The following is a 444-nucleotide window of genomic DNA, read 5'->3' as shown; positions in this document are numbered from 1 at the left end:
GTACTAGGTTTTAATTTGTGCTCTAATAAAAATATATAGAAATGTATTATAAAATAAATGATAAAAATCTCCATTTTTTAAATATATATATGTGTGTGTGCGTGCGTGTGTGTGTGCGTGCGTGTGTGTGTGTGTGCGTGCGTGTGTGTGTGTGTGCGTGCGTGTGTGTGTGCGTGCGTGTGTGTGTGTGTGCGTGTGTGTGTGTGTGTGTGTGTGTGTGTGTGTGTGTGTTTGTGTGTGTATATAAGTACATTATATATTCAAGATTATTTATGTAGAGTTACATTGCGATGTATGAACGAGTTGTCGAATAAATAAACAAAATATTTATTTATTCTGCATCTTTGTAATTAATCAAACTGAATTACAATGAAACTTTGCATAAATTATTTTGAATATTTAAAGTATTTATAAAAGGAAAATATAAATTTTTTTATTTAAAAA

The sequence above is a fragment of the Atta colombica genome, unplaced genomic scaffold (genome assembly GCF_001594045.1).
Source record: "Atta colombica isolate Treedump-2 unplaced genomic scaffold, Acol1.0 scaffold288, whole genome shotgun sequence".
Classification (NCBI taxonomy): Eukaryota; Metazoa; Arthropoda; class Insecta; order Hymenoptera; family Formicidae; genus Atta; species Atta colombica.
The sequence above is the reverse complement of the archived record's forward strand: the minus strand, read 5'-3'. Positions refer to the sequence as shown.